This window comes from Dermacentor andersoni, chromosome 2 (genome assembly GCF_023375885.2).
Source record: "Dermacentor andersoni chromosome 2, qqDerAnde1_hic_scaffold, whole genome shotgun sequence".
NCBI classification, from domain to species: domain Eukaryota; kingdom Metazoa; phylum Arthropoda; class Arachnida; order Ixodida; family Ixodidae; genus Dermacentor; species Dermacentor andersoni.
Window position 1 is genome coordinate 65,755,411 of NC_092815.1, and position 24,204 is coordinate 65,779,614.

At 51.1% G+C, this 24,204-nt stretch overlaps 1 protein-coding gene across 2 annotated transcripts in view; it reads left to right on the forward strand.

Moving 5' to 3' along the window:
• The window catches only part of LOC126542193 (uncharacterized), a 258,073-nt gene that overhangs the window by 16,076 nt on the left and 217,793 nt on the right, over positions 1-24,204 (forward strand). The window lies entirely within an intron of this gene.

Here is a 24,204-nt window from a genome sequence, read left to right on the forward strand (position 1 = left end):
TTAAGAGTATGCATGGACCCGCGGGCAATTAATAGGGCGGTGAAGAGTAGCAGTCAACACTCCTAGGTTGTTTCAGTCTGCCGGAATCCGTGCGTGTAGGCCAGGCGATCTGGTGGTCTTCGCGGTCTGGTAGACCGCCTTAGTGAATCTGGGATGTTAGGTGGGCCGGATGTGCCCGCTGGTGGTCGATCCGGTGCGGCCTGCGAAGGTTCAGGCGGCTGCTGCGAGGCTGCGCTCGAAGATGAATCGGGGGTGTCGTCGCAGTCGTCCGCCTGGTAATGGATGGCTGGTAATGGAGAGAGAGCACTTTCAGTTGCCATGCCGGGAAGAAATCGAAGGTGATCTGGCGCATGCAAAGTATTTCAGCAGACTCGATGCAAACAGTGGGTTCCATCAAATTCCCCTCGACAAAAAAACATCAGAAATCTGCACATTCAGTTCACCGTTTGGTCGGTATCGGTATCTCAGACTGCCATTCGGTATTACATCTGCACCCGAAGTTTTCCAGCGTACAATGAGCCAGATATTCGACGACCTCCCGGGAACACGGGTGTACATTGACGATGTGCTAGTGTGGGGTTCTACGCGAAAGGAGCACGATGAACGCCTGTACAAAGCGCTGGAAAGGGCACAGGCAGAGGGCCTAACTTTGAATGCAGAAAAGTGCATTTTTTGGACGTACTGAAATCAGCTTCTTGGGTGATAAGATTAGTTCCAAAGGTATTGAGCCAAATCCCGACCTGATAAAGTGCCTTTTAAACCACCCTCCGCCAACGACCAAGAAAGACGTTCAACGCTTGCTTGGCACCGTGAACTATTTCGGGAAATACTTGCCACTGTTGTCAGCCCACACTGAGGCCCTGCGCAGTTTGATTAGAAACGACGCACTTTTCGAGTGGACGCATGTTCACGAGCGTGAGTGGGTGCTGCTCAAAAAGATGCTGACGGAAGCACCCGTCCTGGCTATCTTTAATCCCGAGCTTTCCACGAAACTGTCGACGGATGCGTCAGCATTTGCACTCGGAGCAGTGCTTTTCCAACAACATGGAAAAGACTGGCGCCCGGTAGGCTACGCATCGCGAGCACTCACAGAAACTGAGCGAAGGTACGCCCAAATAGAAAAAGAGGCCCTGGGCATAACATTCGGCTGTGAAAAGTTTAATGATTATGTTATTGGAAGACATGTCGTTATCGAAACCGACCACAACCCATTATTGGCTATTTCAAAGAAAGAAATAGGCGACATGCCACCCCGTCTGCAACGACTATTTCTTCGACTGCTGAAGTACGAGTTTGAGTTGCAGTATGTTCCAGGCAGCAAATTGGTCGTTGCCGACACCCTGTCACGAATCCCATCGCAGAAACAACCAGAAAAAGGCTCAACGGACGTTGAAGTTCATGCCGTGGGCGTTCTGACTGCCGTTGTTGGACCAGCCACCCTATCTCGTCTGCAGGCAGCAACGGCCAGTGATGCAACGACGCAAGACGCCATTTCCAGCCTGCAGTCGTCAATACCTGTAGAAGGTGAGCTAAAGTCCTTCGCACAAGAACTTTCTGTAGTCAACGGAGTACTCCTCAAGGGAACTAAAGTATTCGTACCTGCAAGCATGCGAACAGAGATGCTGCGACGAGTGCACCAAGAGCATCTCGGCTTAAGAAAATGCAAATCGAGGGCTCGCAATTTGATGTATTGGCCAGGAATGTCAACAGATATTGCCCACTTCATTGACAGGTGCGACGTTTGCAAGAAGTTTGCATATCGACAGCCTGACGAGCCCCTGTGCCAACGCACCGTTCCAGACATGCCATGGGTGAGGGTTGGTACAGATCTTTTTCAACACGCCGGAAAGCATAATTTAGTTGTCTATGACGCCTACTCTAATTTTCCAGAAGTCGAGCATCTCAAGGATACCTCTGCAACGACTGTCATCCATAAACTACGTCAGATCTTTGCAAGGCATGGATTACCACTAGAAGTTTGCAGTGATGGTGGCCCGCAGTTCACGTCAAAAGAGTTTGAAGATTTTGCGGCTCGTTATGACTTTGTTCATACGATTTCCAGTCCGTTTTCCCAGGTCCAATGGACTCGCCGAGAAGGGCGTACAAGTGGTCCGCGAAGACCACCAGATCGCCTGGCCTACACGCACGGATTCCGGCAGACTGAAACAACCTAGGAGTGTTGACTGCTACTCTTCGATGTTGAGTGCTTTCCGTGTTTTCAGTGTTTCCATTCTTCGAAGAAAGGAGGATGCAACGGCCAACCAAGATAGCAACACTGTGCAAACGAAGAGAGCAGCGCAGCTATAAATACGTCCCTTCTTATCAATAAAGCATTCTTCTTGTAGCCACGACCGTGTGCATTACGCCCGATACTGTGAGCACGAAGAGTAAGATCATCGCATTGGCAGTGGTTTGCTAACAACGGACACTTCGGAGTGACCAGTCGGACCCTTATGTTAGGCAATAAGCCAGTATTCGTCGAAACCGAATATTATATTCGCGAGTCGAATTCATCGATTCGGAGTATACTTAATTTGACCCGCATTCGGAATATCGGATATTCGTGTATATACACTCCCTTTTCCTCGTCCACGCGTCGCACAGCTTTTCGGAAAGGCATTGTCCATTGGAGAAAGCGTACGAAACGACGATTAAAAAAAAATGTGGTTGTGCAATGCAGCGCGCAAAGACTCTGAAAGAAAAATAAACGTATCAAAGGTAACAACATTAATCTCGAACGGAAGCGCTTATACGGACGTGATGGAAAGGCAGGCTTCGCGTCTGCGAGCGCTCCTAGAATATAGCGCTCATAGCGAGCTTCATTTTTTTTTTTGCTTTTTTTTTATCTCTGTCTCTTGTAAGACCTTGCTGGAAAAGTTGTGTTCGTTTTCTTACTTTTCGTTGATTTAGGTGAAGAACGCTTAGCAGGCGCAATGTGTGCGAAAATGGGAGAAGCGTTTGAATTTGTTCATCGTGTAGCGCGGCGCACGGTCGGGAAATTGTGTTACAATCGGGAATGCATCCATTACGAAAGTTCTCTTCCTTCCTTTCGTTTTTATCTTTCGTGCTTTCCTGACGTTTAGAACGCTCGATGAGGATCGTTCGCATACTTTGTGTGTCTTCCCGTGTTTCGGTCATGCTTGCTGCACGGTCGAAATCACGGGACTGTCCTGTTGACGCGTTGCCATAATGGTGCGCGCACGTTTTCGCTCGCCTTCGGTCAGCCCATTTATTTTCCGCTGCCAGCTTATACAGCTTCACGCCGGCTTCCAGCTCGCATTCTGCCGCAGTATTTATGCGTACCTATGGATGTTGGTTACATGCGGCTTTGGGAATAGTGGGGCCTAATATACCTTTTCATTTCCTCTCTTGAAGGAGTCGAGGCACGTATACGATTGAACTCGCGAACCTTTTTTGTTCGTAAGCGTTGTTTGCCATTGGTGACGTCCGCCTTCGGCAATATGTCCGGTGTGACGATTTACCGACGCCTGTTACGAACCAGTGCTAGCGTAAGCATTTGTTTGTTGAATACGTGGCCGTGGCTTCAAGATTGCCGGCAACCTGCCGAAAAAAGAAAAAAAAGAAGGAAGTTCGCGCTCACGCTGATTTAGTTTGCGCATGCAAGCGCTGTACTGCAACAATATCCCCTTGAAGAACGTGGAAACTGGACATGCAAATTGATTTCAAGAGTCCGTACTGTCTGGACGTGCATGTCCCGCATAAAAGCTGGTTGGTACATATTACCGCCTCAGGTTCTATGCGCAGGTCACGAGTGATATTTGCTTAACGGTAAAGCATTGTACGCATAACGCGAGAGATGTGGAATCGGCTCCCACCAGTGGCAAGTTGTCTTTTAGTCCACTTTAATTTGCATTTTCCTCATTGTTTCTTCTGCTCAATAAAAAAAAAAAATGAAAAAAGAAATAGTTGGTTTCCGCCACGCTTTACCTGGCTTCACTGCCTGTTGACTTCATGGGGTTGTAACTAAATCGATTCCCTGGTTTCCGCTTATTCTTCTCGCTCGTTGCTTAGAAACAAAATTGTCGTTCCCTCTCGTATTTACTACGACTCTATACAGCGTTCTTCGTGACGAAGTGCCGCCTCGGAAGAAAACGCAAAAGTTTATTATTATTATTGGTCTTTTATAAACTATTAGTCGTAGTGGCGCATGTTCCCCTTTCTGCATGTTGCGTCTCTCTTCTTCATTTTCTTTTTTTTCTGCTAACGCGAGTTTTATAGTTTTGGATGCCTGTAACGTGCAAGCCCCTCGTCGTTACTTGAAGCGCGGCGCCAAGCGAAACGTGCCCCCAGCAGGAGCTCCCCACGCCACCGACGGTCAACATAACGACCCACTCGACTCTGCCTGCGAGGGTCGCCCTCGCAGGCAGCTGCACGGGGCAACCTGAGCCGCGCTGTCCATTTTCGTGCCGCCGTCTCTCCCGTCGTTCGGGCAGGAAGGCGCTGCGGCGCCTGCTCCCGCTGCGTGCGCGGAAACATGTTTATCAGTTCTTTTGGCTGCGAGGCGCGTGCGCAGAAAATGAAGAGCGAGGCGGCAACAAAAAGGAGGAGGGGATGCGCGGGGATTGTTCGCGAAGCACGGGCTGGCCGAGCGCGTTCCGCCGGTGCAGCAGTGACAAGAGGCGCGCGCACCGCGGCCGAAACGTCGTCAGCTCATTAAAGGGCATCGCGCGCGCGGTTGGAGCCAGCGCTTGCTCTGTCATGGCCTCGCTTTCTCTCTCTCTCTCTCTCTCTGTGTCCTTCTTTTTTTTTTCTTGCGGCTTCTTCTTGTTCCTCGAATTCCCCCTGTCGGATCGGATTTTTTTCGACCGCCGCCCGCCTTCTTCTTTAGTATGTTGTTTCGCGTCGCTCGCGGTGGTCGGCCTGCCGTGGTGGGTATACATTGTCCGCATGTTCCCAGGTGTAGTTCCGTCCGTCTGCGATGAAAGCTAAGTATAGCTTTGTGCACTTATTCTGTCTTGAGAGGGTGTCTCGGGTGAATACGTGGGGAGGTGACTAATAACGGACAGGGAGCGGAGTGCATACAAAGTCGGGAAGTAGAAAGAAGAAAAGAAGAAAGTATGCGGACGAATGAGAATCCTTGTACTAAACCCTTCTCCAGGGAAGGACAGTGTTTAACGAGGAGCGCGGTTCTGGGTTCTGACACGGGACACCATTGTGGCGTGTACAGAACATGATAAATTCGTGATAAATTTTAATACGTTTGTTCTTCTTTGTCTGTCTGTCTGTCTGTTGTTGTTGTTACTCTCCCGCCAGAACGTATAAACAGGTTAATTACATGTATAAACGTATAAGCGGGCTCCCGTGCGTAACTTTCTTCGGACTTGAAAACAAATTTCGTGTGATAGAGATTGGACGTCTCTGTTGCAGATCTTGCAGTTTCGTCTTTCGAAATCGAACTTTCGTCGTGGAACAAACGGCCATTCTCGGACAAGGCTGTTCGCATTCGTTCTCAGCGAGTGTACTTGGCGAGCCCAGACAACGTACAGGCCATAACCTTCTGTCCTATATCCACGGTGGTTATAGCTGTATTATCTGAGCTGTGCCGGTCGAGGGGCTGAGAGTATCTTTGCGGCGACTTCGAACCTCAGTGCCAGTGCGCTGTTCGTCCCGTTACATTTACCGCATTCTATATCGACGTATCGTTGTCACCGCCGCTGATCTCGGGCTACGGAGCTGCTCACACGCCCCTGAGACTCACTCGGGGCAGCCGCTGGAAGGCACCGAAAGTCGCGTGTTATACCTGAACCTCCGGGCTGAATCGTAAGATGCCTCGATGCTTTCTTTGCTGCCCGTAACACTGTTAACCAGATATTTTTAGCAATCGTCGTTCACTACGTTAAGCGATCGCGTCTATATGAAAGAGTGCCACGACACTCAAGGAAACTGTTAACGGTCGCCATGATCTTGCCATGGCCGCCGAAAAATATCTGTGGATGTCGTCGATAAGTGCCGACGACCTCATAATCCCCGTGTAAAGAACCAGCAGTGGCGAACCAAAAATGGGCAGTTCTCGCTATAGGGGTCACAAACGGAAAGAGGTTTCTGGTTTGAGAGATATTGAATAGAAACGGCTCATCTACTTATTATACACCTTGGAACAGCTCTTGACGTCTGACGACAACCGTGCACTATTCGCGAGCGCGAGCCTGTGCGCCCTGGATAGAGAGCGAGGGAGAGGCTGAATAGAGCAACATACACCGCAGCGGTTCCGGTGCTGGGCCCCCGGCTGCTGCCCCGGGACATATCTGCATCGGTGTCCCCTATTGTCGTCCAGCTGGCCCACCTCGAAGACTTGATGGGAAGCGGTACAAAGGAAGAGAACGGCCTTTGTCAGCCGGCCACGCCGGTGTGCTGTGCGTGTGTGGCTGCTCGCGGAGGGAGCGGTGGAAGGTTCCCGTGGCGAAGCAAGCGCTTGTAGCCGGTCGCCCAGCGCATTTTCGGGAATGGGGAATGAACCTGACAGGGTTCGTGACCACGTGGATGCGCGCATACATCTACGTGCGCGCACATTCGGAGCGGCGACGGACGTCTTCAAAGGGCCCTTTGTAATGGCGTGCGTCGGTTCCACCTCCCCGTCCGAGCTAGAACTCGCACTGTCCGCGCGTTTCGCCTTGCCCAGTTCCTTTCGCGCCCAAATAATGCCCGTCTCTTTCTTCCCGGCTGAGACGCAAGTAATGGTCGTTATTACAAGCGCTCAGCGAGGGAGCGGGGGCCGGGCAGCTGTGAATTCGTCCAGCCAGTTGTGTGCAGCAGGTAAACCAGAACGCATACCTTGTAGCTAGGTGCGCGCTCTTGTGCAGCGCAGTGGCACAATTAGTAGAACGCGACAGTTAGGCGAGGCTCTCGGGCGTCCTTTCTGATAAGAACAGTTGTCTTGACCGGTGAGAGACTGTGTCATGTTATCTTAATATCGGATTAAGTGCCTTAAACCTTAAACGGATTAAGTGGATTAAACGTCACAGTGCCATGTCACGTGTACAAGACCACGTCATTCAGTCGTGGCGATCGGTATTCATTCCATAATTCGCGGGGTCATGCATTGTTTAGTTTGAATGATGGTACAAAATTATGTGCCTACTATCGCAGCGCGGCCTGGAAGTAAATGACAGCCTGAGCCCTCATTGACAAAGCAGTTCGTACGTTAGGTTGATTCGTATACGAACAAGGGGAGGCCAATTAGAAACACTATTATTGCATATTTAGAACAGGCGACGCGAGGGGCTTATGTATCTGAGAGCTCATAGTAGGTATTGGGTTTTTCTGGGACTCAAGCGGGTTGTCTTAGCGCATTTTAATTTAAACCCCGCTATTATCGAAGGTTGTCTTTATGTGTTAGAAAACTCTTACGAACAAGAATCTGTGTGCTTTCAGCCATCCGCTCTCGTGTATGGACGAGATAACTTAATATCGTATGTTGTATTATGTGTGTTAAGTGTCGTATGTCATATGTGTATATTTCCATTTATAATAGCTTTCACCTGGAGTAGCATAGACGTGTCACGAAGCAAACCTGTCTAGATTTTATTAAATTGCATCTCTCTCTCTCTCTCTCTCTGTTTCTCCGTTGTCTTGCCATAATAATATGCCCAATTGAAGGGACTAAGTGTCGTTGCGGAGGAACATGCGAGCATTTTCGCACCACTAACATTGCGCTGTGCTGCACGTTAGTTGGGAGAGAGGTGCTAAATTGCATCTCTTTCTCTCTCTCTCTCTCTCTCTGTTTCTCGGTTGCCTTGCCATAATAATATGCCCAACTGAAGGGACTACGTGTCGTTGCGGAGGGACATGCGAGCATTTTCGCACCACTAACATTGCGCTGTGCTGCACGTTAGTTGGGAGAGAGGTGCCAGCGCTTCCAGGGTCGCGCCGGGGGAAGAAGCCACGTATCCCGCTGTTCTTTTTACCGCTGTGGCCGGGGCGTAGATAATCTGCTCAATCAGCTGTCCGTCTGCCGTCTTCGCGCGGCATCTGTTCGTTTTTGTTGCGGTCGCGTCACGCTGTTCGCGTGCCCCTGTCTGTCCGGCTTACTCGGAGAAGGCTGGCAGGAGGAGGATCTCGTCTTTCGTCACTCGTTGGATGCCGCCATTACGAATCGTCGCAGTCTTCTTCCTGACGACACTCTGCGAGACGGCTCTTTATTTTGTCGCTCTCCTAGCAGCCGTATATAATAGTTCCTACTCAGGTCAGACTGCACGGCGATGACACAGCTAAGGGGTCGCTTATAATCCGGCGTTGCCACTGTGGGGCTGATGGCGGCGCACGTTCAATGCCGCCGAGCCTATCGTTACAATGGTCACGTCGATTTGAGGAGTGTCTCATTTGTGTGGACCATAGGTTCCGACCACAGTGCTACTGCAGCATACCCCTGCCGCGCGAGCGCATGATAAGTGGGAGTCGCTGTTGGCACCTTTCTCTCTAAACTGCGAACGCGCGTACAGTACTACCGTGACGTACGTTGCTGACGTTTCTAGTACTCCCTAGTCGAATATGATGTGTTTTGGAAGTAGTCTCGTCAGTCGTAACCCTTGGGTTCTAACCTTTAAAGTAAGACTTCATTGGCTACCGTCTTAAGCTTAAGACTGTGAAGGCATCGTGGCTAGCCAATCTAAGAAGATCTTCTGATGCATTGTGCTTAGGAATTGTTAGTGGGACCAGCTGTATTTAATTGAAGTCGTAATAGCAGCAAGAAGAAAAGAAAGAAGAAGGGTTCTGAATGTTTGTAGAGGCGGGTAAAGGAGAAGTGTACAAGCCGCGTTACTCTTGTCACTCTCCTCGAGATTCCGCCGCCCCGAATAAACGCGAATCGTTCAATCTTCTCGAGGTGCGGCAAACGAGGCGCCCGCGCCAGCAACAGCTGAAGCAAGACAACCAAAAGGTGGTCAAATTGATAGGCCCTTCTCGAAGCTTGAGGGCTGCAGGGAAATGTGAAGGGGGGGGGGGGGGGGGGGGTTGCATGCGCGTGTTCCCCTTCCACTCCATCCCTTCTTCCTCCAGCAACAGTCTGCTGATGCTGCGCCTGTGGTCGGGTTTCTCTTTTCTTCCCCTCGGGCAGCCACGAACGGAGGCGCCGGGCTGGAAGTTTTTTACGAGTTCTCCGCAGGCTTCAAGGTCAACGCGCCTGGGCCGACGCCATTGTTATACCACCAAGGGGAGTGGGGGGACTACGCCGCTTGGCGCTTTCTCCGTCCGGTCGGCGGACGCGACCGAAGGCAGCGGCCACCGCTGCCAGTGCGTGTCTGCACCGCCGATAAATTAGTAGCACCTCCTCCGCTTCTCTCTCTCTCTCTCTCCCTCGCATTTTGCACCGAGTCCCCGCTTCTTTCCCCTCCGTACTCATCTTAAATCCTGACATGCCCTCTTCTCGTCAGACTCGGCGGCCCGCTGCTGCGCTGCATGAAAGCCCTGAAAGCGGCGGCGGCGGCGCCGCGGAAGAAGGCCAAACAATCAACAAGCTAGCCGAGAGGACCCGTTCAAATGAATGCTCTTTCCTCTGCAGCGCACGACGTCGCTCCGAGCTTTTCTTCTTCCTTCGGGCTCGATGGAGAGCGGCGTACGGTTGCGCGCCCGGCCGCCTCGGCACCAGGCCATTGCTCCGTCGCCTTTTCTCATCGCGTCTCTCACGCCCTCTGTTTGCTTGCTTTCTATCTTCCTTCGTCGTGCTCATTAGTGCCCATTCTTGCTTTGTTTCCGGCGGGCAGACAGACTTCTGTGGAAGCCGTGCTTCGGTTACGTCACGTTTCTGCTGCTTGTCCGCGAAGCCGTTGCTGCGGCCGCGAGTTTGGCCATCACCATCTGCGCGCATGCTGGAATGTTGGCGAAGGTTGATACGTTTGTGCGTGCGCTAAGTCTGAGGAGACTGTTGCGTGTAAGGTGGGGAAATCACCGCACCGCAACGGGCTCCACGCTGCCTTACTTTGTTTCACAATAAGGAGACTGTGGAATGGAGACGGCAGCTGGCGTTAACCAATCAGGAGCGCAATCGGGCGAATGCACTCGCCGCAGGGGTGCGTGCGTTACAAGAGCATCGTCTGCTAAGGCTCGAACCCCATAGCACGGGGGTCTCGTAGCTTCCATGCATTCCACCGTTATATTGCTATTGTGAAGCATCGCATGATTCCTAGAGAGAGAGAGAGAGAGAGATCGAATAATATGTTTAACGACGTCTCGGGGTAAATTTGGGGAAATGGGTTAGGTGGAAAAGAGGCTAAGTGTGGTTATTGAAGCCAACTATCTATATATCGCTAAGTTTTTCTTTGATGTTAGCCCGTGGTGGGACCCAGTGCTCAAATAACGTCACCTGATTAAGCTGGTAATTTTCCCGTAATATTCTGTGTTGCTCGCATTCCAACACGACTTGAAGAACATTTGGCGTAGTCTCTCTAGCGCATGTGTAGCATTTCACCTGAAGACATGAATGCGAGCGGTTGGGCTCATTGCGTTACCATCGCCACTGATGAGATGGTGTCATCTATCACGGCGTGCTTGCATTGTTTTTGCCACGGCCAAAATGACTTCTGTTCTGCTTTTCCACTTACAATGCGAGCAGCGATATTTGCAATATGAGGCACGGACGGAGAAAGAAAGTGAGACACTAAGCCATCGCTTAACTGCAACTTCAATGGCTGCAATTAAATCCGTTAAAACGTGTGAGGTTGCTGACTCTGCTGTTGATGTTCGTACAAGGTTGTTCAGTCAAATAAAACTGCACAACCTTCAACGAGCTGTGAGGCTGCTTGCGAAAACGGGCTCTTTTAGTTTTATTTGCTCAGTGCATGCACGAAGTCGTGTTGGCGGTGTAAGGGTGTAAGGTTTGCGCAAAGGGAGGGCACACACTAGCCCTCGCTTTCTCCACAGCGCTGTTTCCGCCTAAATAAACCAGTTTGTATTTGGTACTATTTGAATTAACCATTATATTACTGCCTGGCAAGACGTTTTCTCGCCGTCAATTCTATTTCTTCTTCTTTCCTTTGAGCCAAGCTAGCCACATTGTTTGCAGCTCATTTCCATCTCTTTTTCCTTTTTTTTCGGCAGTGAGGATTTATCCGAGTTGAGAACGGAACCATAGCTCGTCCCGTTTGAGCGTTCCCATGCCGTCTGAGGTCGACCACCCGTGGCTGTGTAGCTTAGTTCCTATAGTGCACTTCTTTGGTCAGATCTCGGTGTCTTTCCAGTTTCCTCGCAGGAACCGCAGAGACAGCAAGACTGCGCATAGCGGACGATCTCGACCGGCCAGCGACTTGAGTGGCCGGCTTGTCTCGCGAGGCGGAAACAAAAAATGCCGACGCCAAGCCTCGGAACGGCGCGTCGTTGTCGTCTCGTCTCTGTGCGTTGACGGCGACCACCGCTCGCGCCACCGAGCTATGCAGCGCAGCAAACAGCTCGGAAAACCGTCGACGTTCCTTGTGAAAAATGGATGACTACGCGTCGTGTCTCTTTCTATTCTATCGCGTCCTCACTTCCTTTCTTTGACTCTTTTTTTGCTTCACTCGTATGGACAAAGAGGTCTTTTTTGTTCGTTTGTTTTATTTTCATTCTCACTTCGCATGCGTGGACAAAACGATACGCTCTGTAGCCTCGTCGTCGTTGTTGTTCCTCCTTCCTTCGTTTTATTTGGCTGCGTGGACAAAGCCACGTGCTTTAGTGCGGTTGTTGTTTTGGTCGCTTTGCTCTAATCGCGTCACTGCGCCATTTCCAAGCTGGCCGCGCGCGTGCCTGTGGTGCCCGCTTTATGCCTCCGGCGCTGCGCGATGCGCGCTAAGCTCGTTCTCGGTCGCCAGGCGATCTCGTTTTGTGCGCCCGAGTTTTGTCGCTGTTCTTTCTCTCTCTCCCTCTCTTATATGATGTTTTTGGATATATCCGAATCTTTCAGGCTCTTTCGAGGCACTCGGTCAGGCGAGCTTTCCCACAGTACAAATCGCTGAGGGAAGCCGCCTTGCTTGGTTACTGTGCTTTGATTCATTATTGTTCTTTTTGCTACCTCCCTCCCTCCCCCCCCCCTCTCTCTCTCTTTGGCCAAAACGCATGAAATAATGCGTGGAAGCGAATAGCTTTTTGCGCTCCTTGCCTTTATATGGCGCGGATTTCGGGATTCCGACTCCCGAGTACAGAACAATTCAATAATGCGGCTTTTTTATTTTGCTGTCCCCCTCCCCCCCCCCCCCCCACACACCACTACTTTCTTTTCTTTTATTCTATTTTGGTTTTCCTGCGAATGGTCTGGAGACTCTCTTTAGTGGTTCAGAGCCTGCGACATTCGCGCTCTTCTTTTAAAGGCTTGGATTTCTTTACCGACTATCTGATTACACTTCCGACTTTCACGGCAACGCTCTGTGGAGAATTTTTCTTCTTTTTCGTTAAGTATTTTCCTTACGTACTGAACTTTAATGCGCGCAACGAAGGATGCTAGCGGCCGCGATGCGCCTAAAATGTTGTCCCGTAAGTGCAGGCACGACGAGATCGAATAACTTGAGTTCGAGTGTACATTATTAAAAGATTTGCGCTTTTAGGTAGCGCGTGCTTTCCCATTTAAGAGAGGAGAAAGGCCGTTGTGCACCGTTTCTCACTGAGACGTGTTTTTATTGCGGCGTTGCGTTGCTTGTGGCTGTTCTCTAGCTGCTAAAGCAGACTCGGAACAGAGCTCAGCGTTTTGTTACGCCGTGGTCCATGGCTTTGTCCGTTAAGGCCATCTGTGTTGCTACATTAGGGCCGTCGCAGTTCTGGCACTCGAGAGTCCGATTGTAGGGTGCGCAGTTTGCAGCGCACAGCACCCACAACTAAATACGGTTTAGAGGTCTTGTTCTTTTTCTTTTTTACAGAACTTTTCTTTTCGCGCCGCACATCGCGACTTGCATGTTACGGTGAATTAAAACTTGGCTTTGCTTGTACGCTCGAAATCTCTCAGAAGCTGTACGTTCCTACATTTGGGACTGGTGCAGAAAAGGTTTCTAAAAGTAGACAGAAGGGCTTTGCGTATTGTAATAGTTACATTGTAATCCGTGTTTCCTTTTTTTTTCTTTGAAATTGATAAACTCGCAGTAATGCGGAGGGTTCTGGAAACTTACTTTGCCTGTCTAGATTAACCTGATACTGCTTCTTAGTGGGCGTTCAATAACGAATGCTCATATACGAACGCAGAGAAGGCGTTTCGCTTCGATTACTAAATATTTATACGCAACAGACAGATTAAAAAGGGCGCATTTAGGGCCTTGCGCCACCGCATCCTTTCAAAGGGGGCCTTATATAATCGTCGTCATCATCATCATTATGTCATTCGGCCATTCCAGCTTCCTTTCTACCACCACCCTTCTTTCCGCCAACCATGTGAGCCGCTTCCTCCGATGACGTCTCTGTCGCCGACATCAAAGCGCCGCTTTTGCTTTACGCTGCACACACCCCTTGTTAACCGAACCACGGCAGCCGCATATCGTAAAGGGGTGCTCGACATTTCGACGAATGTGGGGCGCCGCCGGAAGGCCGCGGTCAAATTCGGAAATCTGCAGGCGGCCCTTCATTGGCACCTCCATCGGAGTATGTATATACGTTTCGCCAGTCTCGTTACCATCGGTGCCCTCTCCGACGCTTTTATTATTCTTTATTTTTTTTCCCTCTTCGTAACTTTTTTTCTTCGCCCGTTCCCTTTGTTGCGCTTCAAGAGGCGGGCGATGCGGGCCACCTCTTCGTTCGGCTTGCAAGAGGATACACATTTAGCGCCCTGCCGGCACCCCCCTTCGCCTCCTATCTGTGGAGCTAACGCGGGGCACTAAATCATTTCCGGTTATCTCGCGGAAGGTGCTTTCCGCCCCACCTACGATAAATTTATTCTCTGCTTGGGTCGCGCCTCGTTGAGTCGCGGAGGATGGGCGTGGAGGGCAGTGAAAGGTTAAAAAAGAAGCGAAATGAAAAATTCGAGCTTCGTATATATATACCTGTGTGTGTGTGGCTTGCGCCGAAGTGGGTAGTGTGTCCCACACGGGAAGAAGAGGAAAAGTTAGCGATAAAGAAATACTTGGGAAAGCGATCAAATATATTCCTACTGTATATACGCATAAAGAAAAGGCCTAGCTTGGACTCGATCTTTTGGTGATGCATGATTATGGAATATACTTGCCAGAGGCAAAAATGAGAACTTGAGAGACTCTGCAATATCTCTTCTATTTTTTTTTTCTTTCGTTTCGCCCTTTTCGCCTATATTGTTGAACATCTCACCAAACTTTTTTTTTTTGCGGATCGCGCGGCATCGAACACGTGAGAAAATTCCTCGAGAATTGTACTTTGGTGGGCGAGTTTATTATATGGAGGCATACATACATGGCAGCCATTTGAAGTAAGCGATAACCGTCGGCATTGAATTGTGCGTACACCGTGTCAGCTCGTATCTGTCGTTGCACTCTTAAGTACGTCTGAAACTTATTGGCTGGCAGTGTCGGATGACGTCTTGCATATATTATTGATGAGATCAGACATTCTTGCGATTTCGTCCTGTCACAATACGACATTTATATGGCTGCGGAAGAAAAAAGAAGAAAAAAAAAGCGATCTGCTAGTCACAGTGCCGATAAGAAGAGTGCGGAGGAACCGGCTCGTGATAGTCTTTACTGTCTCAGCAGAGACTTTGTCGCATAGATAAGTGCTTCTCCAAAGGAAGGCGTATGTATATACTTGCAGAGAGGAAAAGCTTCTCCGCTCTGTGGTAGTAGTTTATCTTTTTTTTTTTAACTGTCTCCCGGCTTCGCATACAGAAACGCCCGAGAGAGAGAGAAAGAGACAGAGAAAAGAGAATAGACAGCGCCCCTGCGAGCCCTCTCCTTTTGTAATGCTGTAACTTTTTCTCCCTATCTCGATATAGTCGGGCGACCTTTTGTGCCAGCTCAATCCCAGCGCGAATATTGTTCCCGCGACAGCGCCCACGCGCGCTCGTATTGCTTCGGTGGTTACGTATATTGCGCAAGGGCCGTTTTACGACGGACCATAGAAAAACGGCGTACTTATCGGTCTCGGAACTCTCTCCGGGTCCGGCAGCTAGCGGCAGCGTGGGAGGAGGTCGCTGGACACGCCACTGCTTCGTATTTCTTTTCCATACTTCTTCTCACGAGAGTAGCGAGTCTCGGTGCATTATTGGAACTGTTGGATGCAAGGGTTTCGAGGGAATGCTAAACTCAAGAAGGGTCTTCTTTAATTACTATTTTTTAATTATTTCTTGCCTCACGTTCATTTCATCAGAATTAGACGTGGGCTCGGAAGAAAGCACCAGAGACGAGATACGAGAATGATTCCGCGGCAAAATCGAATCAATCGCACTCCGCCGAAGCAGGCCGCTTGTGCGGAATCTGCGGGCCAGGATTACCGTTCCAAAGACAAAGAACCGGGGAAAACTGCTCCTCTAAACAGCGTCAGTCAGCACTGAGAGCCTTCTATATTTCCTGATGACCTGGGGCGAAGTCGCTAGAGCTAGCAAGAGCTAGTGATTGTTAAAGGGCCCTCACCAGGTCTGGCCATTTTGAGCTGACAAGCGCGGAGCATACAATGCGCGATAACGATCGTCTCTGCAAAGTATTACATAGCCTCGCGCCGCGGAAAGATCTGAAATTTCAAACCGAACGCTGTTTTTCCTTCTCCTCGCGGCCGCCGCGCTCCAAGCCGGAGGGTGACGTACACGTGCTAGTGCGCCTAGGTGCGCGCGTTCGCGCTGTGACGTCGCTTGTGGTGACACGTGACTCCGAGAATTATTCACTCCAACATCTGTTATTTATGTAATATGTTGCTAGAATAGATGAATTAGAGCTTAGATAAATAATAAAACACATAAACCGAACGTCTGCATGTTTTCGTTTCACTTCGCACTGCAACTTCCGTTTCGTCTGCTTGTTCCCACGTCGTGCGGTCGCGTGCGCAGACACCGAAACTATGTTATTTTTTACCGTGTCCCAGCGCGGGATCATGCTCTGCGATCCGCTTGTGTCTGCCACAGTATTCGTGTCGCACAGGCTTATACCGCTAGTGAGGTGTCCTCGTGCGCAGCGCGCAAAATCGCGTGTTGCGCGAAACGAGACAATCGCAACAGCTCGCATGCGTCGCCGTCAGCAGAAGTGCGCCGCGCCGCAAAAAGCTGAGGACAAAAAAAAAAGAATAAAATAAAGGTGGGCCTCGTGACGTATGCGTCACGCGATCCTCGAGTACGGTATGGGAGTGCGTAGGGAAGGAATTTCGCTAGTGGAGGCTAGACAGGGCAAGTGGAGGGAGCGTCTATGTTTGCGGTGAAGCTCGCCTCCTGAAATCATGGGTTCGCGACACTGAAATATTTCGATCTCGGCTATTAATGAGCCGATTTGAAACATTTTTGCGGCAGAACACTCCCTAGAGGTCACGTAACAACTTCCAGTGTAGAATCAAACTTTGATATGGGGCCTGGTGAGGGGCCCTTTAAAAACCGGTATATTAGGTCTGCAGAACGTCTGCTGGCGAAATCGTCCCTAGAGATTCCGTGCGCGGCTCCGCGCTGCTGGCAAGAGATGAGCTGGTATAGGACCATTCGCCTTTCAGCTGCTGTGACTGGCTCCAGCTGAACTATTTTTATGAAAAGTTTCCACTGCTGGAACACATTGTAACACATCGTCTTATTACCCCATGTCCCGTCCACTTTCAATACATTATCTCTGCAGGACTAGTTATAATATAGCAGCAATACGTCTCTCTGTTCCCGTTCGGCGACCCTGGACTAATGAGCCTTCCCACCTTAGAGTGATACCGGGCCTCGCTCGGGACACTGTTTCGAATAATAAACGTCTCTCTCTCTCTCTCTCTCTCGCTGCTTTGTCCAATCCATTCCGCGCTAACCGGTGAATCGTGCTGACCAGTTGCTGATTTCGAGCACACATCCTCGGACCAAAGTGCCAGTCACCTTCGGCGGCTGCCTGCATGGTCCCAGTCATCAACGATTCCGCAGTAGCGAAGACGAGTCGAAACGTCGCGACGGTGGGCTCTCGGCTCCACCGTCGCGGGGTCGGACGGCGAAGCATGCGCGCCGGCGAGAAGCCGTCCCGATCAGCGCAGAAGCAGAGCACGGCGTGCGCGCGGTCGGTCAATCTTTCGTCGATCAACTAATGACCTCGCCGCTGATGGTTCTTCCCTTTCGGCGCCCGTCTCATCTTGTGTGCCCCCCTTGCAGCCGCGGAGGCAGACTCCGGTTCCCCACCCGAGTCGCAGCGCTCCTCTCCTTTCCTCTTTTCTCTCTGGCCTCTTGTGACCCCGGTGCTACTCTTTCTGTGCATGTGCGTGTGTGTACATCTCCTCTCTCTCCCTCTACCCGTTCTCCATGAGAGACGCATCGTCTTCAGTTGTGCCTTTTCTTTTTTCTCTAATTTGTTTTCTCCGCGTGCGTTCCGTGCAGACGGTTGTCTTTCCGTGCTGCTGGCTGCAGCGGTGGTAGCGGCTTCCCGTCTCCTGCCGTTTCGCTTCTTGATCGTCGTAGTCGTGCTTCCCGGAGTCCCGCTTTCCCGCGAGATCCCGCCGCCGTCAATCGTTAGTTCTCCGTGGCTGCCTTCGCAAGTTCCGCTGCTGCTCAGTCCGTTCGTTCCGCGTTCTGGCACACAAGTTCGCGTTTCGATGGGAAAGGGGCTAGAGGGAGAGACCAAGAAAGTGGGCTTTCTAAATTTGTCTGCGTTTTCGGTTATATATGTTGTGTACGATGGTTCCTTTTTCTCGTGCAGCGTACTGCGAGGGCCTTGGGGTTCTTTCTTTCTTTCTTTCTTTCTTTCTTTCTTTCTTTCTTCATATCACTTTTCGCTTATTCCTCTTTATTGCTGTTGCGTTCTTTTCCGTTTCGTCGTTTCAGGCATTACTTGTTTATCTCGCGATATCATCTTTCGCTGCGCCACTCGCGGGGATGCGAAGCTCGGCGGGAGAGTTTACACGCTGGGGCAAAAGAAGTAAGTGATTTATCTGAGCCCAGAAGGGGGGCCCCATTTTGTTGGGCCTTCCACTCTGCTAATGGTGTGTGTCCGTTCCTGCGTGGAAGATCCTGGTAGGTTTGTGTAATATTATATGCAACAAAGAGAGAGGGAAAAAGAAAGCAAGAACAACGAGAAAAATGAAGTGTAATATGGAAGTACATATCGTGGTGCATTCATTTCATATAGAACTTGATTGAACTAACGGTGAACAGAAAATTTCCGTTGGATGGCGAGAACTTTTCCGTGACGCAATGTGACTGGAAATTCGATGTAGATTCAAGCTCGTAAGATAAGTGCCATGGTAATCAAGTAGATTTACTGTGTTTCTAACTCTCATAAACGATCTCAAAACTATCATGCACAGAAAAAAAAAAGAAGAGGCGTGAGTGGATAGAGAGGATTTATTAGTTACTCTACTTACTTCACGGACTTGGTGTATCTTATATCTGCCATAGTGATGTGGGGGCAACCTGAGGGCCACTTGACAAAAACAGTATAGTTTTTCCCTGTCTATACTGGCGTTTGTGCGCCTGTCATTCGTTCGAGACCCAAAGGGCAAGTACTCTCGTGTAAGACGTCGTATATTCGCTGAGAAAAGTCGACTCGGCGCCAGCTATTACCCCTACGCGTCGGTGCCGCTAACGATCACGTGTTTCGTTTCTGCTTGCACTTTTCCGCGTGCTTTGTGGTGGACCCCGCCACTCAGTCCTATCGCGCGTGTTTGGGGCCGGCGCTCTTCAGGGCGTCGCCGATCTCCCGACCCGAGAGGCACGTAACGGGAACGCATAGCAAGAGCGCAGGCGGACAGCTAAAAGGGGTCGGAAATAAAGAGGGAGAGATGAAGGGAGAGAGTTGAGGCGTACGCTTAGCACCGGCGCTTTGACAGCAGCAGCGAGACGCTTTTGCTTTTGCGTTGATTCCTTTCCTCAACAGGGCATAAACAAAAGTGGCGGTGGTGGGGCTCAGAGTGCCACGGCACGTCCGTGGAGCCCCTCACCATTGTTTGGACTTTTGTGCGAGGAAGAAGCGGCACCGGTGGAGTGTCGAGGAGGAAGAGTAGGGTGCTGCTGACGTGCTCACCAACGTCGCCTAGTGCAACGTCGTCATTGCCTCTGTGGCAGCGGCTGCCTCTCCGCTTTTGCGTCGGCGCCGTTGGCGGCTTGTTGCCGTTCGCAACGACGGGACCTCTCTGCTACGCCGTGGCGCGTCAGACAATCCGCTTGGGAACGTCGGCGCCGGCCAGCCGGCGTGTTTTGATTCGCGTCGGGGGCGAGCAAGCGGGATTGTGTTCGCGTTGGCGTCACGCGCTTCCTCTCCAACGTATACTTACATGCTGCCTGTGCAACCCTTCTCGTTCGTCGTGTACGCACACATGCTTGTACTGCGCATGCGCCGTTGTCTGACGTGTTTTGTGGAGCAACCTCGAAGGCTGAAGGAGCGAGAACGGAATTTGTGCAGGACGTCCTAGTAGCTGTAACACGAATCTGCGCAATACAGCTGCCATATTCACGTAACATTTATATATAAAGGCAAATCATGCAAGGCCTGAGTACATCGGTGAATACGCGTGGACTCTGATTATTCTAATAGAACACGTTCATTGAAAGAGTGCTCCGATGCGGCCGTGCGTACATCATCAAGTCTGGGATTCCTGGATTTAGAGCTTTAGCCATGCTAAGTGTAGCGGCTATACGTTACGCTGCGGCCGTAGCTGCTTTCTCTAGATTGACGCAACTTCGGCACAGGAATAAGACTTTCGTAACACTTGCGCGCTCAAGTACTAACGAGTGGGCTCTGCGCTGTAATGAGGAAACATTACAGAGCACATCGTTAACGAGCAAGCAAGAACAAACATGAAGAATTGAAGCGCCAAGCTCAGAATTTTTCTGCTTTCCACGTAATATGTCGCTCGCGTTCGTCGTCTTCTGTTTTTCTTCATTACACTGCGTTAATTCGTCAACCGCCCGGACGAGCTTGCGTCCAGCGAAGCCGTGTTATGCGAAAACTTCGTCCTTCGCAACCGCGGTGCGCTGTTAAAAGTTTCGAAACCCGGGCGCGTTTTAACGCCAGCGGGCTTTCTCCGCGCGCCCCGGACGTGTGTTTTGAGAGAAAGTTTGGAGAAGGACAAGTGCGTGTGGAGGGGGGGTCCTGGTTGTTGGAAGAAGAGAGCCGCCGTGTCGCGTTGCGCAACGGCGTCGCATTCCGTGTTCTTGCCACTCTCGACAAGAAAGCTAAGCAGACAAGCAGAGACCGTCGGTGGCAGCCTTCTGGTCTGTCCCCGCAGAACCGTCCATTACGGGACACACGGCGTCACGGAGGGAGCGCGTGGAATGTCCCTTAAGGGAAGACGAGGTCGTTGGAAAAGGGAGGTGGGGGAGGGAGGGTCGGAAATAAAATGGGGCTAGGCACACTCTCAGGAGCGAGCGCAGCGCAGGGGACGCGGCCATTGAAGCGCGAGGACGCTGGTTTTTCGGGGCTGCATTGCGGCAGGCGGGACGGCGAAAGACAGGGAGAGGGAGGGAAGGGGACATCGAATCGCGCTCCGGCCTAAAAGCCTGCGGCAGCCTCGTCGTTGACGCTGGCGGTGCTGGCGGCAGCATAATGCCCCGAGGCTGCTGACGAGGGCGACGACACTGTGCTCGGAGGGCTGTATATCTATCGGCCCGACGAGGGGCTTTGGAGGAGAAGGACTGGGCCTTTGTTCGATCCCACAGGGCAGCGCGAAGACGGGTATACAGCGTCGTCGTCTCGAGATGGGGACGGGCGAGTCTGCGGTACAGCGCTTCGTGGCAGACATCTACGGCCAATCACCTACCGCCACCACCGACGCTGCAGCCGACGCTGCCGCGAAACGGAAGGCGCATGGTGGGAACGGGGGGAGGGGGTATACGCAGCGGGTTGAGTAGGGCAGGCGTCTCCCGCGCTTCCTTTAACCCGGGCTCCCTTTCGGCCGACACGTGAGGTCGAATTGATCGGACGCCCCGACCCGCCTGCGGCTCTCGCATGCTCGCTCGGCCATCTCCTTGTGGCGGCGAAAACAGGAACAGGCCACTCTGGTCGCATCCCACGTGACACGCTCCGCTCTCCCTTACGGTTAGTGACACGGCATGTCCGAAGTTTCGCGTCACATTCGCGACCAATGGAGTAAACATTTCCCTAGCGGACCCCTTCGCGCTTTGTGCGACTGACACAGCACTGTCTGCCCTGTTTGTTTACTATACGTACGAACCGCTGTCTACAGTAAACCTCTATTGTTGATCAGCCTCATATTGTCATTGCCTTTCTGACGTTAGTATTTTGCGCCGTTTGTACCAAACCGAAATTAATTAGATGTCGGACGCAGCTATTCTTACGTTTTGCCTCTCCTCTCAGGCGAACTACCCCTGCGTGTCATTGTGCGCCGTTGTACAGGGAACTATGAAAGAGTGAACAAAGTTTACATGCTGTTGTTCAAAGCAAATTATTCACAGTCAGGTCCTCAATTAGAATATTTTTGTGGTTAAGAACAAGTTGTCTGACTTTTTCTCACTTTTATTTGCCGTTAGACATGAGCGAAAATGGCAAGCTCGAACAACTGGATGTCTTTTCATTGCTGCGTATCTGTGGAAGCAAATTACTAGAGGTCACTCAAGATTCGAGAGGTTAAGCTCTCCACCAACACATGCACCGTCGTCTTGTGCCAAATCGGTGAAGAAGAGCGCCCATTAAAACAAGGACGTGTAGCTCGGCAAGCGCTGGACCGTTACCTCGGGCACATTGTATGGGTAATTGGTATGTGAGCATAGAAGCTCGCGGAAACATTTGCCAATGGGCTAAAATGTTTGTCATGAGCTTGGTGTTCAAGGAGAGAGAAAAGAGAGAGGCAGAACAGTAGTTAACCATGCAGATCCAACTTTTTTACTTTATTGCTAGCCTACCCGGAAGTTGGGCAGGAGGGTTTAATAGAAGGGGACCAAGAGAAAAAAGAAAGCAATACCATACGCGTTTACAGATGTAGTTGGATCGCAATAAGCAGATCAGTGCTTTCACTGCTTTCTGATGCAATTATAAGTTAATGTCTCCGAGTTGCAGACCAGTGCTTTTGCTGCTTTCTGATGCAACGATAAGTCAATGTCTCCGAGTTGCCAAGATGTGTTCAGTCAGTTTTCGACCTCGCTGTTCTTATACGCCGCAATTTTTTAGGCTTCGCCTATATTCCGTGAGTAAGAGAAAAGTACTGTACTGTTTTAGAGCGCAGCACATAGGCGGCCATTTCTGCGCTTGGCGTCGTCATTACTCGCCGTCGTCCCCCTCTGCATAATCGAGTGAACGAGCACAGCGAAGGATGGGAGAGAGAGAGAGTGAGTTTGTGTGTGTGTGTGTGTGTGTGTGTGTGTGTGTGTGCTTGTGACGACGAAGAGGCGAGAAAGACGGCGATAGCGCAGAGAGTGTGAGGAGAAAAGCGGAGCAAGAGGGTACGGCGAACGCGTCAGATGAAAATCATAGTGGCGCGCAAGACGGGCTCTGCGGCGACGACCGCTATGATATGGCGCCAGAGTAGCGCGCCGTCCTCTGTTCACCGATGCCATGTGACGAGCACGTCCACCGATACCACACATGGTAACAAAGTGCTGCATGAGCTGAGGTCTGTCTGCGCCAGCTGCAGTGAATCGCGCCCACGCGTCATCCACACTCTGCCTTTCGCACTCTCCCGATCAGCGAGGCAGTCGCGCCACACTTCGCTTCGTTTGCAATGTTCCGCACGTGACAGATTGTACGCGCCAGCCAATATATGGCGAAATGAAAATGCGTATGGAGCTGCGTTAAATTTCGCATTAGAGTATTGTAATCGTCGCTGATTTTTTCTTTTACCATTGTATGGTCCATTGAGCGAAAAAGCCGGAGGCGTCTGTACTAGCGAAACTTCCCATTGGCTCAACACCGCGTCAGGAGCGCCTTCCCATTGGGTGCGACGCCACGTCACGTTACGCTGGCTCGCGCTTGCTCGCACGAGACGTTCATGTAAGGGATCTCCAGCCGTTTGTTCGCAGGCGCAAGTAAGAGCGGGCGCGAGGGAGAAAATCTGGGGGCTTTCGCTCCTTGAATATAGGACTCTGCCTAGGCACTACGGAGGAGGTTTCTTAGCGCGTGTTGTATGCGTTTGTCCCCTAATCATGCCGGCATTGCGGAGTGGTGTCGAGTTTGCGCTCCGGCGCTGGCTGCCTGCGCGGTGAGGCAATGGGCGCGGACGTCCCATTTGGTGATCACTGTGTCTGAAGGTACGTCGGAAAGAATCTCTCGCGCCTGCGGCGCTGGTGCCGAGTCAGTCATGCCGCATTAAACCTTTCTTGCCCCATTACGGCTCTCTGCCTTCAAAAAAACATCACGGATTTTCCGGAGGAGCACTAGGAGCCGTATAGTAGGCCCGGCCTGCTCTCCTGCTGTAGTACCTTCGGTCTTGGCAGGCTTTTCGTATGCTGCTGTCCGCGACTTTTCAGGAGCATTTTTGAGTGGTCCCTTTTGAGTGAAATAAATGCACAGCGCCTTAGTAACCGCGGTAAAACTCCACTGCGTGATGTCACGCCGTGAGGATTATTGGTTTTGCGTCTCGCCCACATTGGGTTAGGTTAGCTTAGATTTAAGTTAGGTTTAGGTTGCCTTAGGTTAGGTTACGTTAGGGTAAAAGGCGTTAGGGTGACGCGGCGTACTCTCGTAATGGTTAGGCCGTGCGTATTTTTGTCTGAGTCGCGGCCACGTTAGGTCAACGTTAGGTTAGGTTAGTGTAAAAGGCGTTAGGGTTGCGCGGCGTATTCTCACAGCGGTTATGCCGGGAGGATTATTGTCTTTTAGTCTCGGCCACGTTTGCTTGGGTTAGCGTTAGGTGAGGTTAGGTTAGGTTAGCGTAAGAGGCGTTGGGGTAGCGCGATGTATTCTTACAGCGGTTGCAGGGGCGTCGAACGTCACCGGCAGCCTTTCAGCCACTTGCGTTCAAACGCGGTTGCTAAGGCGCTCTGACTTCTACATTTTTACTATATGCGGCCCGGCCTCTACTACGGTCCCTACTGCTTCCATGGAAACATCTGTGATGTTATTTCCAAGGTATAGCGCCGTAACGCGAGAGAAAGCTATGGTTTGGTACGACTGACGGAGCACGAGCGCCGCAGGTGCGAGACAGTCTGTCCGACACAGCGGTCGCCAAATGGGGCGTCAGTGCCCGCTGCTTCACCTGTTTCACCGTGCCGGCAGCCAGCGTCCG